The following is a 17,647-nucleotide window of genomic DNA, read 5'->3' on the forward strand; positions in this document are numbered from 1 at the left end:
TTAAGTATTTATGCAAATGCTTGAAATTACACCACTGGAAATTCAAGCTCTTTCTTTTCCTTCTCATCTTATTTCCTTTTTTTAAAAACTGTTTTTGTTACATACAGAATGTTACATACATCTGTGAAAAAACAAGCCAACTTTTCATTTACAGAAGCTATACACTGAGCCAAATCTTGTACTTCTCTCTGGCTTTTTACTCAGGCATAACTCCTGACTGAGAATCTTTCCCTCTCAGGTTTCATAATAAGTAAATTTCAATAATTAAAATAAGAAATCAAATCATTGGTATACAACCAAATTAACTTTTTTAATATTAAGTAGGAGAAAGGGTGCCTCATGTTACAGTGTTAGATTTGTATTTATTGTCTCCTGACAGTGCACAGAACAAAACAGAAGAGGATTAACTCTGGTCTCAATTAATTTAATACGGTTTTTCAGTTACCTTCAGCAGAAGCAGAGTTAGAACAAAAGCAAAGGCTTTTACGCGTCTCTCTCAGTGCCCAGTCTCTGAATCACATCAGATACATTGCTGACAACTTAGAATTGCATCTGAAATGCTGCAAGTAGAAAATGCAGGGGCGGTGGAAGCTGTTTATACAGAACAGACACTTCTCTGCAAATTTACACCAGAGTGAGTTTTATACACTCGGTCTTTGGAGCAAGTCCATGAAATGGTCATGCCCTTGAGTGATTGCTGGTACATGTACCCTTCTTTGCCCTGTGCTTGCCATGGTCATCCTGTTTGTTGCCCATCCATCCTTATCTGCCAGACAATACTGTGGGGAAATACTGAAAACTCAGAGGTGTCACTGGCTGCCCACAGGTAGGGAAAAGCGGGATGTCCCCTCGGCACGAGGTTAGGGCACAACTCTGCAACCGCTCGAGATTTCCCCAACTGCTGTGACAGGTCCTGGCTGAGGAGCTTATGTGTGAGGCATGCATGAGACAGCATTGGGTGTCTTCTGTGTAAAATGAGACCACTATGTTCTCTGACAGTGTACTACAACTTGGAGCTTACATTTAATGCATTTTAATCAATTTAAATAAACACTGACCTTGCTCTCCATCTCCAGAGATCTGTGTGAGCCATAAGATGCACACTGGGGCACTTAGGGTTTCTCAGGAAGGAACTGGGGGCTCCTTTCCTCCTCCAGGTTATTCTGAAGTTTTCCTCATCACAGGTACAACTGCAGAGACTGAAAAGCCCCATGTCTTGATTCACGCTTGCACCATGGTGCTACCTTGTAGGGAGTGAAAAAACCAAATCCCTCTGGGAGCCAGAGGTTCCTGTTCCCTTCACTTAACTTTAGATGTCCATAAAGCAGTCATCTGAGTCACGCTGCGATCACTTTATAATCAATGGAAAGAAAGAGGAGCTCCAGGAGTGTGATTTGTTCCATCCTCATGTAGAAATCAAAAACTGGTCAGATGAGACACACCCTAAAGGACCTATTTTCTTCCATTGACTATAAAGACAAAGATTTGGCTGAGGTGTAGATATCTCTGCTTTGAATGTCTAAAGTTAAAAGAGGTGAATGCCGTCCCAAGTGACTTCAGTGGGCATTGGATCAGGTCTGCTACGTGCAGTAAGAAGGTGCATTTGAAACCAGTATCATTTGTTCAGATTTGCTCTTTTAATACCACTGCGTAGCTTCAGTGCTTCGCAGGCTTTTGGAAGGAGGGCAAGATAACTGTGACTGCAGAGCAGACGTGGCTTAACCTAAAGGTCAGAAGGACAGAATGTAATTCACTGTATTTTACTTCATAGTCTGCAGGTTAAAAGGTTTCAGGGAGGGAGGAATCATCATTTTTGATGTCCAATGACCTCCATGAATAATATAGAGTCCAAATAAAAATTTTTGATAACCACCCACAGATTAAAAAGTGTTTTACTCAGATTATTTGGTAAATCCTCATGTTCAAATCAAAGTTGTGTTACTTAGCTCTTTGGACTATTTGAGAGCAAACACAAATGAGAAACATTTAAACATCAGTAAATTTGCTCATGGGCAGGAGAGAGAATGTTTGCAGGATCAGGTTCTTAATTTGGAAAAATAATACTATTCCCAAGGAAAAAATAAAGCGTGTCTACTGATAACATTCTATTCTCCCATTCACTGGGATGTAAATTCCATTTTACTTACTGAACAACTGCACAGAACACAATGGTTTTCCAAGGTAGCCATCATAGATGGGACCTTCCCTAGATAAATACATAAATGAGAGTTTATCTTAGTTACAGTATAGCAATTTTCATCCTGTATATAATAGCATTTTCTTGCATTCTGTGTCTGTAATTGCCTTTTCTCTTTTACAGTATGCAATAAATTACTTTTTATAGTCAGGTAATTTCATTTAAGTGAATTGAAGTTTTATCATTATATTACAAGTGTTCATTAGACTATACTTTCCTACAGGTGAGAGTAATTTCTGGCCTTCCCCGAGAGAGGCTGAAAGCTGGTGCCTATTGATTTAGGTGTTTCCCTGCATTTAGCCCTGCTTGCATACATGCAAATACTTTTAATGAGCCTCCTCCTTTGTCCACAAGCAGTGGTCCTTCACTCCTGGCAGGTGAGGCAGGCCTGGGTCCTCCTCTGTTGTGTGGTAGCATCATGTACCAGACTTCAAACATGATTTATTTTAAATATAGTGCTGATAAAATAGTGGAGTTTGTTGCTGATAGACTAAATTCCCCTGCCGGTCTGGGAGTATATTTAAGCTCTAAATGTGATCTGGAAGTGCAGCTGTATGAGTGTATATACACATACATATATATGTACCTGCAGTGCTTCTCAGGGTATGGAAAAACATTCTCTCAAAGACTAGATTAGTTGGGTATATATAAATATATATGTGTGTGTATATATATGTATATATTAAATCTGTTATAGAGTCTCCCGTGAAGATGTGTTTGTTGGAAGTTGTACATCCCACTTGTACAGTTCCTGTGCTCTTTTCTGTTGTGCCACTCTGTCCCAAAGGAAGAGGGAGGGAGAGATGTTCTGCAGCTATAACTTCCCTGCTACCTGGAAAGAAGCTGTTTCATAGAATCTGCTGCAGCTGAGGAGACAAGGATCTATGGACAGGGTGAGGAGGAAAGGGAGTCAAAAGGGCTGCAGCTTGCCCACCAGCCCTTTGGCAGTGCATGCCCCCAGCCATGTGCCATTGTTGTGTTTGCACAGTCTGCTTGTTCATGTTATGGTTGTGTCTTCCCACAAATGATGTCTGTCTTATAAATTAGTTAGTATAATCTTACATATCAAGGCTCCTAGAGAGTCTAGTGACCATCCAGTAGCCTTTATGTAGCTCTGGTTGCTAGGACTTCCTTTGCATTTTGGAAAAACTCAGTAAGTCAATGCTCCACAAACTATTGAAAGATTGTTTTTCTGTGCTTGTCCTCTGAATAGCCATTGGGAATGAAGAAGTAGGTACATTTGCTAGTGATCTTCGTAGATTTCAGGAACACAGAGTCTGTTCCCAAAATTGAGGAGCAATTCAGTTATAAACAGAGAGCTTATTACCTCAGCATAGAAAGATGGATAAAACCTGTGTGGAGGTTATAGATTAAAACAGAAGCGCTGATAATCATCTCTTGTTATGTCAGAAAAACAAGGTCCTAACCTGACATTTCTGTTCAATACTGTCTTTATGAGGAATGAGGATATGTTTCCTCTAATGCTGTGCTGTTCCAGTCTTGCTCAAATGTTCCTTTACCTGCCAATAGAGAAATGTGAAACCACGGGGTGATCATAACACTCCTTTCTGGCCTTGGAAATCTATGAATCTGCTTAACCGTGGTGACAGACCAACAGGGCATACCTGCTCTGCTCTCTCGGGAGTCCCGATACTGTGCTGTGCTGGGCAGTGAGTACAACAGCGCTATGTATAGCGAAGAAATCCCACAATTTTGTAGCAACCTGTACTATCGCAGGCAGGCACATGGACACATGAAAATGCTAACAAAACATCCACAGGAAGTCCCCGTTGGGAGCACTATTGTACGAGAGGACATAGTTCATGTTTGCATTGGAGGGGAAAGGATCTTGATTACTTAAGAGCTTCCTTTAATCAAATCCAACTGAAATCTTACCTACATAGTCTACTGCATCCATCTGTCTTTTCTTTCTGTAGGGTGGGAGTTGAAAAGACAGATCTATTTGAAGGATTACGTACCAAGTTGGACATGGACTCTATTTATGCATTTGAGGGAGTTGCATCGTTCCTTTTTAGAACTGTAGTATCGGCCAAGGAAAGAAGTTTTTGAAGAGGTAGGAAGGCAATGGGCTGTTGCCAGGCTTTGAGACACGCTGTGTGCCCTGTGGGAGTTTCTCTTAGAAGATCCTGTCTGAAATTTATACTTTCATTCAAAGCTTAGTAATCACCTAAATACAGAGCTGAGGACCTCTGTATTTGGACAAAATAATGGTTGGTTCCTTCTCCTGTTCTTGAACTCTCATGAATTACCAGCGATTTTCCCAGAGCTATTAATTTTTTATATTTGTTAGTCAAACAATTTTGAACAAGCTTCTCTGGTTTGTGGAAATTTATAAATTTGCATGCAGCATATCTGAAATTCAGTAGTTTCTTTTAGCCTGTTTTGTGATCTAAATCGTAGGGTGGAAGCTCCTTTTCCTAATCAGGTGTCCAGATTCAATGAACAGAAGAGCTGATTAAGCAAATAATTGCAAGTTATTCAAGTAGAGTGAAAACTGCTTGAGCTATTCAGCAAAAGAGACAGCTTGCCTAGGGAACTACAGGTTATAGATTTCCTTTATAAATCTTTCCTGCACTTCACTGTAAATGGAAATATTTTTCATAATTCTTACAAGTTTCAACTGTAAGTGCCCGAGCTTGACCCTTGCGGCCATGCCATTGACCCCGACAGTTGTTTCCCAGTTGGAGATCCCATCGCCCAGACTGGGTTGCATCCTGCCTGCCCCTCTCAGCCGGGTGCATGGAGCTGGTGCAGCAGCATCAGCGGCTGGGCTGGAGGACGGGATGGTGACTTCCTGTCCCTGCCTGCAGGCGTCAAGGGAAAAGTCCCCAAGTCATGCGTGGACATGCTGCAGGGGGCCTGAGCTGCCCCTCTCTGCTGTTCCCAAGGACCCAAAGCAGATCTGTATGTGGGGTCCTGTGCGGGGCAGGTAGCGTGACCCGCCTGGTCCAGACTGGCTGCCTTTGACCTCAGGATTGTCCCTAATGGTTTGTGTAGAAAATCCTTTTTAGGGGTGTGTGTCTGTGTGTGTGTCTGTGTGTGTGTGTGTGTGTTATATCACCAGAGAAACAGATGATAAACTCCTGAGCCGTTTAGATATTTGATGAATATTTTAGTCTATCCACTTAAAAATACCTGCACTCTTCTTGAGAGAGAGAAAATTCACAGTCAGTCTTAGTGCCTACCTTCCTGAGTTTAGATCCTGTTTTCCTTTATTGCTATGTAAATAACAATAATTTACTATGGTTATATTAGTGGATTTTCTGCTCTGACATTCATTTAACTTGTTCCATGTTAATATGCCAGGACTCTGGCCACTGGAAATAGGAAGCTGCTGTGTATTCCCCATGCAACCAAACATGTCTGCCACACCTGTGGCCAGGTGACTATTTTATGTCACATCCTTATCTAAGCCTTTCACTTTATTGTGAACTTTATAATGGGTCTGTCCAGACACTGCTGTGCCTTTTCTATTGATCTGATTGTAATAGAAGCAATGGGCTGCAGGTGAGCCGGCAAGATTTTTGGCAGTGTTGTTTGCCCGGGGAGGTGTTGGAAATGTGTTTAAAATAATGTTAAGTGGTTTCTTTAAGAGCAATTCAACAGACAAAACTGAGAATGATTCAGATAATTGTGGAAAGTAGGTTTTACTCAGAAATAAAGTGTTTGCAAACCCCTTGAAAATGCTCAGTTGCATGTGGAGCTCTGACTGCTGCCAGGTGAGAGTGGTGGAGAGGGGAGCTTGTCCAGGAGAGATGTGGCTGGGTCTCACTCACATTTTTCTAGCGGCCAGCACTTGGCCCTGCTTTTGCAAATCCTGTAAATTAACACAGGCGCAAACTGTTGCAGCAAATAATTTTATTAAATGTATTGTTTACTAGGATCATTAGCCACTGCTGTACGGTAAAAAATAAAATGCAGCCTGCTTGCAATTTATCTTGTGCTTCTTCAGAGAATGAAGGAAAACAGTGACCCTTGCACTGACCCTTTCCTCAGCCTCATCAATCATGACGGGAAACCAAAATGTCGCAACTAGCTCTTAATAGCGCCAGAGATTCATCATCTTCTTTCGGCTCCCTTCATCACTCACTCTGCAGTCTCTGGGAGGTGTTTGTGGGCAGGACTGAAGCTGTCAGGGGTAGGATTGCATACCTGCCCGGTTTATCACCAGGCTATTGCAAACTGTGGGCCAGACTACAGCAGTATCTATTTTGTATGGCTTGCTGCCACGTTAAAGGTAATCACATCTGGGATCACGCAACCCCGTGAGCTCCGGAAGCCCTTACCTATAGCTCGTCTGTGGTTATTTAACATCTCTGTACACGTGCCAATGAAATCTTCAGGGTGGGGTGCCGGGCTCTTTATCAAGATCGCACAAGAGACTATGCTATTAGGTAAGTATATACAGCCATGACCACTGAGAGACCCAATGAAATATGAAAGCACAGGAGAGAGAGCAAAAAGAGTAGACGTGCAGGCAGGTTTAGTGCCAGATTTGGGTGACTTATGGCTCTCCAGGTGTCTGTGTGCTTCTGGAAAAGGTCAGAAGGTTCCTTCTGTTTAGAAACTTGGACCCAGCACTCAGGAAAGAGCTTTATATAAAGACTGCTGTACAGACAGCAAGGAAAACATGGTATTTTAGTGAGGAGGCGAGGATGTGGGAGATAGTGAGGATGATTTTAGTTGCTAAGAGTAAAAATGTTCCATGGTGTGAAAGGGGGCCAGCAACTTTTGTGCATGTCTTCAAGGCATGGACTGAACAATGTAACTGGTGGAAAACTTAGGGTGAGAAAAAAACAAACAGATGCTTCTGAAAGGCAATGGATGTATAGAACTGGGGAGAAATCCCCCTTAAATAACAGGGCAAATGTAAAAGTGATTCAAGAAATTCAAGTATAAAACTATAGCTTTGGCACAGACTTTTCAGCTGTGTCTCTTCATTTATGTTGGTATAGTGGCACCAGAAACAAACTCTAACTTGAAGGAATTCAGATAATAGTGAAAATGTATTAATAATTTTGATTATTGTAGCAATAGATACAAATTCTTCATGCAAGACAATCTTTGTTGTATGACTCAATGTGCTGTGCTGAAAATAAATCTGGTCTGTGGGAAATTCTTCTTGAGCTGAGCAAATATTTTAGGTGATGTGAGACTGACTGCATTTCTTGCAACAGGCAAAGCTCACAGTTAACTGGGAAGAGAATTTGAGTAAGTTTTGATACTTGGCTTGGATATGATCTATACTTTCTGAAAACACACCTGTATAAACTTTATGCAATTGCTAGTACTATGAGATCTTGGGTTTTATATATCACCAACATAGAAAATGAAATTAAAAAAAAGCAAGATTTTGGGAGGTTTTTCATCGCTACTTGGTGTAAATGATCATTGCTTGGTTTTGCCTGCTCTTCTACCTGTATTCAGATGTTTTGAATACACTCATAACCAAAAAAAAAAGTCCTAGGCAATCTCTTTGTAAATTTTACGTAAACACGAGGCACAGTTATTTGATTATTTCTCTGCGATTCAAGCTCTAATCTTTTTTGTGAAGAAGTGGGATTTGAGGAAGGAACTGGAACTGGAAAAGGAACTGGTTGAATGTCCCATCAGCTCTTTACTGCCTTACGAAGGGACACTTTGACATGGACTAGAAAGAGAGCATATAGCATAGTATTGTAATGGTAACAGGAAGAGTAATAGTAATAATAGTAATAACATTGTAATCCAAAAGTCCCAGCTGAGGTCCTGCCATCATTGTACTTGTTGTTGTACAAAATAACAGAGCAATTGTATAGCGCTCAGCTCAGTGAGAAAAAGGTGAGTGGCTACGACAAAGAGGTACAGCACATAATATGATTATCTGCAAAGAATATGACATAAGAGACTTGCTTATAATTTTGTGTTTTAACTGTATGTCTACAGACATAGATTTTTCCCCCCCGTTTTTTTATATATTACTTACCTAGCACTTAAATGTTCGCCTTAATATAATAAAGCATCTGGAGTTTTCTGGGGCACACAATCTTCTGATCAAAAACTATTGTCTTTCATTTGGAAAAGAAAGTGTAGACGATAATTATAGAGCTTGGGCACATCATCTGGAACATACTGAGTTGTTATCTGAACTTGTATAGAAGAGTGTAACTTTTAGCATCTACTCCCTGTGGAACTATTAGCTTTAATTAACTAAAAAAGCATGATGTTCTGGGGGGAATTTTCATTATTTGCCTCATTTTAAGGGTAAATTTTATGAATACACAAGTAAAAGCACAATGGTAATAGCTTAAGTAAATGAAAGAAACAACAAAAGAGGAGGAAATTAAATTACACTTTCTATATATAAAATCAAGAAAAGGAAAGGTCATAATTTAGCTCAGTTAAATCAAAGACATTTCTTCATAAAGCAACGTACTTCATAAAAGTAATTCATTTAAGTAATATAAAAATAAGAAATAAGCACTAATATTCATTTGTAAAAACATGATTCTAAGCATTTAATGAATGGAAACCCTTCATAAAACCATCAGAACTGTCCTTTTTAAAACCTCTTTATGGTTTGTTACTGGGATTTGTTAAAAAATAAAAAAATACATGGAACAAAATTCTACTGATATTAAAAAATGTCCAAACAGTTAAGCATATACTTATTTTTCAGCACGCAGGACCGCCATTCATATTTGGCAAAGCATTTCAACATGTGTTTACTTTCACATATGTGATATATCAGCTGTATCTGTCATATGGGGATATATTTCGACCTTAAATTTAAAAAATGCATTGAAAGTTAATCATGTGCTTAATGTTTTGCGGAAGTGAGGCCAGTTCACAAGAGAAGCTTTGTCTGCTGTAATATTAAAATGCTTTTGTCGGATACAAGGAGAAAGAAAAGATATTGGAAAAAACCCCTCACTTGCCGAGAGCTTTTGGAAGGCTTTTGAATGGGTGGAGTGGAATAGACACTTGCTGTTTAGATGATATAAACTTGGACAAGGGCACATATAAATTCTGAAGATCTAGAGATTCAAGGTATGGCGAGATATATTTCAGAAGGACTTTCTTTGCACAAAAGCCAAGAATGTTAACACTCACCTTTATTATTTCCTAAATGAAACTTCCACATAAGCAGTTAAATAAAATGAAAACTGTGGCTGAAAAATAAATGTCAGAGGACATAAAACACCTGAATATGCAGATACATAATTGTATTTCCAGCAAATCCAATTATCTTCCCAAATTTAATACATTTATGCAGACTGGATATTTCTGTAGATTTAACATGTAACAGAGTAAGCATGAAATGCCAGGAATTTCTATTTCACAGCCTCTTAAAAATTGCCTAGAACTATAATTTCATTTCAACAAAAAAACTTTCTGAAAATCACCTTATAGTGACCACAGTTTGGTAAAACTATATATTCTTTTTACAAACTGTTCAGGGACAGGGGTTCACCAAAAACTTCTTATCGCAAATAACTTCAACTTACATTTTGGAAACAACTTTTCAAACTTACCTTGCTTTTACAAATATTTCCTGTAGCATTGCCTCAGTCTTTCCAAAACCACTAAAATTTTCCATATGACATGGGTTACTAAAAAAGATAATCAAACGTTACCTCCACAATGCATCAACTACTGTTAAACAGCTAAATCAGGTTTAGGGAAAATGAAAAAATTCTAATTGTCTTGATCAAAATAGCAGTCTGCCTAATAATAATAAATAGCATTCTTGCCTGATATCTCTAAATGTGCAAATAATATTTGTGGTGAATGTTATACCTGATTTATGTCACTGGTTTTAGGGAGGGTGAGACAATCTAATTCTGGTTCATCGTTAGACATTTGATCACCTGAGGTGACAATATGCAGCCTGTCCCAAAATACACCATGTGTATACACCATTTCAGTTTCTAACGTCGTTTTGAGCCTGACATTAGGCTCTGTAGCCTGGTGTGAAAGTTTTCATCTTCATCACCGTTACTTCTTTAGGCACGCAGGAGGTGGCAGAAGGCTGCGAGACAGAGCATCTTACCACACTTCGGTCTCCTATCCCGGGTGAGAGTGCCAGTGTGCAACCTCTCCCCCTGCATGCTGCAGCAGCTTTGGCTCAGAGGGCTTTTCAGTATGCATGCCCCAGCAACAGGCATGTACTTAACGTACATTTAGGGAGCTACACAGAGCGGATTTCCTACTTGTTTTGTGACGAACTGTGAGGGTATCTGAAAGGCTAACAAAGCTGGTATCCGATACCGTATGAGCTGGCTGCATAAGGCTTCCTGCAATGCCAGACTCCTATGACTTCTCACAGAAAGTGTTATGCTCCAAGTGCATACATTTCTTTCTAAATGGACACGGCACTCCCTTCCTGTCTATGAAGAGGGCTTCCAAAAGACAATTAAAGATTCTTTCCTGTGCTGTGGTGCTCCCAAGAACATTCCCAGCTATTCCTCTGCTGGGACGTGGAGTCCTGCAGGACGGTAAAGGCAGGAGTTTTCCATGCCCAGCATCACACAACAGAGTTGTTTGCTGTGGAGTGAAACTTTTCAGCCCACTTCATAGGGAACTTTCAAGCACAGATAAGCACATTATTTGACTGAATTTACCCCATGGTTTTTTTTTCATGTATCTATCCACAGCTACAGATTCATTTGTCCTTTTCTAGGTTTGCATGCAAATAGTTTTGTGCAAAGGTTGTGAGTAGCCACCTGCTGTTTAGACTATTGCCTTTCAGCATAACGTTTGCGTAGGTGTACAAACCTGATGGAAGAGTTGAAATTAAATAATATCACAAGTAGCCAAATAGATGTACCGGTGTTACATAGAAGACACATACCGTAAGGATCCTATTATGTCTTCTCAGGTCACGGTGGAGGAAGAAGGCATGGGGGCTGTCTTGATGTTGATATATAGAAGGGTGGAAGGAAGTGCCCCAGATTCCAGTTTCTAAATAGCATTGTTAAAAGTCATGCTTTGTACTTGCCTCAATCAGACAAACTCAAGGTAAGCGAAGTGCAAAGTGTTTATTCTAGATGACTTCTAGATGTACTGGCAACGTTGGCCTCTCCTGAGGGAAATGGTGGGTGTTGGCAGGACCGAAATGTCATCCCTTCTTTATCTGAAATATTAGAAAATGGATCCTGTTCCTGTTGCCTTGGCAGCAGATGCTGGGTGTGTGTCTCATCCCAGCACATCTCATGTTTTTTGTGTCTAGCATGCAAATAGTTCAGGCAAAGGGAGGGCCATGTCTGAGGGCAGCCCTGAAATAGTTATTGGCTAGGACGGGGTGAGTAAAGTGGAGAAAGATTAAAGCCTCCGGAAGACACATTCTAAAATTGAGATCTACTCTTCTGCAGAACACCTTCCATAGCAAACTACAAAAGCGTAAATGCTTTGGTCATTTAAAACTAAATTTAACAAAAACTTGTGTGCACACTGTTGGGATTAATTTTGAACTGTCACAGCTATGAACAAGATGACCTAGCTGGTATTTGCCCTATGTGGCTGTTGCACTCTGTGGGACGTTGTAGATAGTTACAGTCTATACTGTAATATTTGAAATTAAATTCTACCACACTTACCTCTATTTGGTACTCACCTGCAGTGAGTAAACATGGAAGAATTAGTTTCTCAGTGAACAGCACCGCTGATCAAAAGCATTTTTAAAGTTTGCATCAAACAGGAAAATAGGAAGAAAAATACTATAGTTTTTCTTATGCCACTTCTTTGTATAAGGAACAATATTTGTACAGACACAAGTGGCATAAAATGATACAGTATTCCATTTACTTAGTTGAGGATGCAGTGCCACGTAATATAAAGATTTCCAAAGGGCAAAGGTTAGAAGCATTAAAGTAGAGGAAGTAATTGTAAGCCATTGATTGGATTTAAAAAAAAAATTGATTTTATATACCAATTCACAGAAGGCATTAAGCTTCACATAGTGGGATACATAGGGAATACCCAAACTTTATCTGTCTGCTAACACTGAACTGGGAAAATAAAACTGTCAAGGTCACTTACAATTAAGGTAGCAAAAGAACAACTTAATCAAATACAGAGTAACTTACCAGCTTAGCTGCTCAAGACAATTTAGTGTTAGATATGGACTACTGGGGCTGCTTCCATTTGTGGACATGGCTAACAGGATACTAGAGAGCCCCCGAAATGTCCATGATAAACCACAGATAATAAAAAGATGACTCCACTAATAGGATTAAGCAATACCTTAGGTTTTAGTTAGTGCTCGGAAAATAATCTCTGTGTTTCAGTTTAAATGGAAGTGGGCCTCATAATTAAGAAGGAAAAAACAACGAAACCCCCCAGACCCCAACAGTATATGTTGTTTATGCTGCTAAAAACAACAGTGGGAAGAAGTACTGCCATAATAGGCTATTACTTTCTTTTTTTAATAGAGTACAATGTATTTAAAATGCAATCAATACGTTTTGAAGAGAAGACTGTAATTCCCGCTTTGAGAGGCTTCAAATCATAATCTAAAAGAACTGTTGAAATCAAAATGCATTAATCTTAAGAATATAATCTAGGCTACCTGGAAACAGCAAGTTGATACTACGCTGAGTAAATGTGAACCGGGTAAAGCCATGCAGCAGGATTTATGTCACATCTGATCACCAACTCTTTTACTAGCAGTGTGCAGCCTGTTGCAGGAGACTTCTGGAGGGGTTGTGAGCCTGGGGTGCTCCCCTGCCTCACGCCGAAGCGGTGGGCTGATGGCAGAGGCGAGCCTTCCTGGAGATGAACTCTGTGTCCTCTCCAGGGCCATTCCTGGATGTGCCACATCTTCAGCTGCACTGCTTGTCCACCTAGTCTTGAATCTAGCTTCAGGATGAACCTTGTAGATAATCCTTGGGGTCAATCTTGTTCCTCACAAAATGGTGATACGTGGGTTTAGAATAATGTGGATGTTCTCCAAACAGTCTGATAAGGAATGAAATGGTGCTCTCTTAAGCTCCCGCAGTAAGAGGAAGCACAGAGCTGACCAGGAGGACAGGACTGAAATGAGAGGGACTGAGGGCATAGATGTCCCAAACCAAGGTTCAAGTAATGCCTAACTGTGCTCTGGCTCCCCTGCGAGGTGGAAATTGACCTCAGGAGCCGTGATTTTTGGCATCATTCTCACTGAGAAACTACTAGATCAATTCAGTTCTGTACAAACAATTTACTCCTAAGCTGGGGACCCACTTGCCAAGATTTAGCCTGATGTGAATAAAAATGGCCACATTATAAAACACTTCAAAAAGGCAGGTCTTAATGGGAGTGCTGAAAGACCCTAAGACCGTTCACTGCAACTGCCCAGCTGGGTGCCACTCTCTCAAACAGCGAGAGAAAACAGGTCTTTGGGAAAAAAAACCCAACATCTTTATAAAAAAAGGTTAATTATAAAGACACATGATGTAACATAAGTGCCTTTGGAACACAGGAAGTCATATTTATTTTTCTTTTCAGGGATTCAAAGAAAGGCACCTGAGAGATGGAATTGAACAGAGCTCTCGGGGGGTTAAAATAAACAGCACAACTATTATACTGAGACCTAGATTATACACTTGTACTGCTTATGACTTTCAAGGAAAGTAAGCTCAATTGTGTGTTGTTGTGGAAATGTTCAGCTTCCGATAGAGGAGAGTAGTAAGATATCAGTCAGCTGCAGCTTTCAAAGTAGCACAGTTACAATTGAAATAAGGTTGCTTTGTTTATTTTGGTAATTAAAATAAAGATTTATGCATTCCCTCCGTGATCAGTGATGGCTACATTTTTAACATAAATGCAAATGTAAATGTTCTTTCATTTTCCCCTGAACACAATTTCTATTGGAACACAAAATTTATGCAGGAAGACTTACTGTAAAATAGTATCTGAAAAATAAAGTATTTCAATTCTGTTTGGAAAATATTTGTTTCCCAAAGTGTGAACTTCCACTGGATTACCACTGGTATTAATTGAATTTACATACATATATATATATTCTTCTACAATTATTAGTTACTTTGGCAATCTTATGTATAGTTTATAGTTCTCTTATATGGAGCCTTAGCACCAAATGTTAAAAATGCACAAAGGTTTCAGCTATAAGCCCTCTTTTCTTAGACTAATAAATTATTAAGACTGATTTGTCTATGCAGATCACACTTTCTCTTCTTGGCTTCCACCCAAATGTATATTTTTGAAGGCATGAGCAGAAATCTTTCTTCTTATCTGTTTTTAATCTGGCTAAGGAGAAAATCAAATATATCATTGTCCATCTCTCAGCAAAGAAACAAACTCCACAAACCACTGTATCATTTTTATACAAAATCCCTAGTCAACTACTTTGCAACAACAGGAAACTTGATATTAATATCATATAGCTACTTTGCTGTGTGTTGTCTGGAAAAAGGATATAAGAGTGGCTAAAAAAGAAACTGTTTGGATCACTATCCATTTTGGGCTGGCTTGCAAAAAAAGTTCTGCTGGGAGGGTACTGTAAGTCAGTTGTAGGCCCCAGAGTCAAATCTGAGCACGGACAATGTAATTTTGGGTGACTTTAACATGCAAGTTAACAAAATGGAAAAAAAAAAATGCTACTAGCAGTGGCTCAGATTTTCAAAGGTGTAATAACCAACAGCTTTTCACTAAATAATCACTGAAACAAAAAGAGGCAGTATTTTATTAGACTTGATTTAGGTAAGCAGTGAGTGATGTTGTAGAAGAAATGACATTATAGAAAATAACCTTGGACCAAGTGAACATGAACTAATCCCATTTGAGTTAAGTGGCTAGACAAACACAAATAAGACAACTAAGACTAAAATTGAAAAGCTTAACTTTGATAAAATAAGGCAGATCATTTTCGTGAGGCTGGACTGGAGAATATAAGGCTTGAATGCAGAGGAGGCTCACAAAGCTGTTTGTATCATTAAGAGTTTGTATCAGAAGTGACGTGGAAAGATTTTCAAAAAGAAGCACTGGATATAAACAAATAACTACCATAACGACATTGAGCTTAGGCAGGCAGAGAGCGAGCTTCTAAGAAACAGAAAAATTTTGTGATGGGTGAAGAGAGTTGTGTGTTATAAGTGAAAAATCGTAGTGCTGAGGTGAGAATTGTTAAGTCAAGCTGACTCATAACTCAGAAAGAACACTAAAAAAAGCATGAAGTTCTTCAGCTGCATGTTTTTTAAGAAAATAGTGAAAGAGAAAGTGAAGTGGATACAGATTCAGAATAGTGAGGTATTACTCAAAACTCAAATAAATACTGTAATTCCCTTTTGGTAGAAGAAACGAGGCTACATATAGAGGTGAAGACAATACTGATAGCAGGAATACATCTGGCACTGGATACTGGAGGCAGAAGTAAAACTGCAAGAAGCTTCTGCAGCCAATGAGGGTTAAACACTTTCCCAGGATTTTGGCAGAATATGTGCATGAACTTGCTAGTCCAACTGTATATTTCTTCAGGAAAACAATCAAAAAGAGTTAGTATCATAAAGCTAGATATTAGCAAAGATAATACCTGTATTTAAGAAGGGGAGGAAAAAAGGAAAGGTGTTGGCAAACCTGTTTCTGTGTGTGTGGATGAAACCTTTTGTGGAAATGTTTACTCTTGCTCATGCCTTTCAGCTCTGCTGGGTAGAGTCACAGGTAGTTCACCTTTGCTGTCTCCAAAGAGCAAGATGCATGAAAGGACACAAATGTCCCTTCTCTTCCCAACAAATAAGCACTCTACAAGATAAAATTTTAATAGTGCTTTAAAAAATGTGGAGGACTTTAGTGGTAATCGATAATAGTTTACAAAAATGTACTATGCAGGTAACTGAAGTGAAAGACAGGATACCCGTAGAGGAAGGGAAGGTTTGGCTAACTTTCTGAAAGCTGGAAGAAAATTCTCAGAAGACTCAGTAAATGCAGCAAGTTATTGGTCTGGAAAACAGGCCAAGAATAAAAAAATATATGCTTTCAGTTTCCCAAAGGAGACCAGAGAGGGTTAATCCCTTTGAGTTTATTTGACCCCTTCATTAGTATATATTCCTCATGTAGGAATTGAATTTTACATGAATGATGAGATCATCCAAAGTAAAGCTAATAGTGGTAATAAAAGGTTCCCAAGAGGCCTGAAACTTCAAGTTTTGGAGCACGAGGAAATCTCTAAGAGTTGGGAGCAAGGAAGAAAACTTCCTCTTTGCAGAAATGGATCATTTCAAGGGGCCTCTTGCACTGTTTTCTAAGCAAACAGCCCTGACTCACCTCGAGGAGGAGACATTGGGGTGGGTTGGTTGCGGGGTGACCTGGAGTATTCATGAGCAGACACTGGTGTGCTCCTGGCTGCTGCGCCTGCTCTACACACCATCTGCAGGGCCCTGTTTGTTGCAGCATCAGAACAAACCCGATAGACTAGAACAGGAGGCAAGGAAAACTTATGTCACTCTACCCAAGCAATAAAGCATGGCAAGTTTAGATTATGGACTCCTGTTGTGATTTCTGGAGTCATTCTTTTATTTCTTAGTGTCTTAATGCCATCTCTGCAAGAAAAGGAGCAATAATTCCTGCTTTGTCTCCCATAGTTAGATTGTAAACTTTCAGAGGCAAGGACTTCTATTTTTTGTGTAAAGAGCACCTGGAAAAAAGCACTGTTGTGACCTCAGCTGGGGCCTCTTCATGTTACTGTAATGCCAATAAATCCTAAATACATATTCGCCTTTAGACATCCAGGAAAAGAAGGCCTCTTTCTATGAGACGCCTCCTGCTGTTTATGCTAAGATGACAATGAAATTCGAAGAAGTGTGCGTGTGTGCTCTTGAGGCAAATTCACCAAAGCCTAGAGGTCATTTATGCTGAGCATCAATTGCTACAATACTTTCTTTTCCTCGGAGGAATGCAGGAGGATGGGGAAAAATTACAAATACCCCAAAGTAAGGTGCTTAGATAAGACCAAAGGCTGACATTTCTCTTGGTTGTGGAGAAAAGATGTAATTTCCTAAATGATAACCCAACTATGGAGAGGCTTTAGGTCATACTACCAGCTGCCTTTACACTGTCCTTAGTGTAAAGTCTCCTTTTCTCACGTATTTTCCTTTTCCCGTTCAAGTTTTTACCTGCTTTCATCCAAACCATCATATGACCAGCTCTTCCCTTTCCTTTTCATGTTAAGAGTGAGAGGCAGCAGGACAAACCTGGTGAAGAACATCAAGGTGAGAACCTCAGAAGAAGAGGCTTTTCCTGAATATTTCCCCGCCTTCAGGGTTGTTGCGGTTCTAAGGGCCACATCCTGCCACCCTCACTCTGCCCGAATAGCATAATTTTTTCTAGGTCACAGCCAGTGGAGCTGCAGTCCAGCAGAGAGCAGTAGGGATTTAGGAACTTGCCCATATCAGACAAAAAGTGTTCTCCTATTATGCTAAGAAGGGGAGGCTGAGGTTGAAGAGAGGGTTGACC

Source organism: Aptenodytes forsteri, unplaced genomic scaffold (genome assembly GCF_000699145.1).
Source record: "Aptenodytes forsteri isolate BGI_AS27 unplaced genomic scaffold, ASM69914v1 Scaffold309, whole genome shotgun sequence".
NCBI lineage: Eukaryota > Metazoa > Chordata > Aves > Sphenisciformes > Spheniscidae > Aptenodytes > Aptenodytes forsteri.